Raw genomic sequence first — 787 nt, forward strand, 5'->3', positions numbered from 1 at the left:
CCAGAGTGCCTCTGACACTCCTGAGAATAATCAGAGGGGCCCCTCCAGCCTCTGGAGCAGATATCTCAGCAGCTGTAACGGGTCCTCCACCCTGCGAACAGAAGGAGCGGGGAGAAGGAATGGCACCCCTCTCAGTGACATCGCTAAAGGCGTCTACTGCCTATTGGAACATTACTGGGAAAATCAGAAGACTTCAGTGCATTTCCAGGGCCTCACACAGGCTCCGGCATGTTTTCTCATCACTTTCTCCTGCACCCTGCTGGGCAGCACAACAGAGTCTGGCTGGGAGGGTCTCAGTGGTCCTCTGCATCAGATCTCTGATCAAAAGAACAAGGAAGACAGGAAGGACAGAAAGAAGAAGGGAGAGAGGGAAGAAGAAGAAAGAGAGAGAGAAGGACAATAGTGGAAGAAGACGGGAGTGAGAAGAGAAAGAAAAAGAGTAACATGGGCTTCCCTGGTGGTGCAGTGGTTGGGAGTCCGCCTGCCGATGCAGGGGACACGGGTTCGTGCCCCAGTCTGGGAAGATCCCACATGCCGCGGAGAGGCTGGGCCCGTGAGCCATGGCCGCTGAGCCTGCGCGTCCGGAGCCTGTGCTCCGCAGCGGGAGAGGCCACAACAGTGAGAGGCCCACGTACCGCAAAAAAGAAAAAAAGTAACATGAAATAAACACAGTTGAGACATGATCTGTCTTCTGATGGGGACCAGCGGGAGAATGGCAATTAAACTATCTCAAGTCTCTTATTGGATTGCATCCTCTTCATTGAAAACAGCTCAGTATGAAAGGGAA

This window comes from Phocoena phocoena, chromosome 1 (assembly GCF_963924675.1).
Source record: "Phocoena phocoena chromosome 1, mPhoPho1.1, whole genome shotgun sequence".
NCBI lineage: Eukaryota > Metazoa > Chordata > Mammalia > Artiodactyla > Phocoenidae > Phocoena > Phocoena phocoena.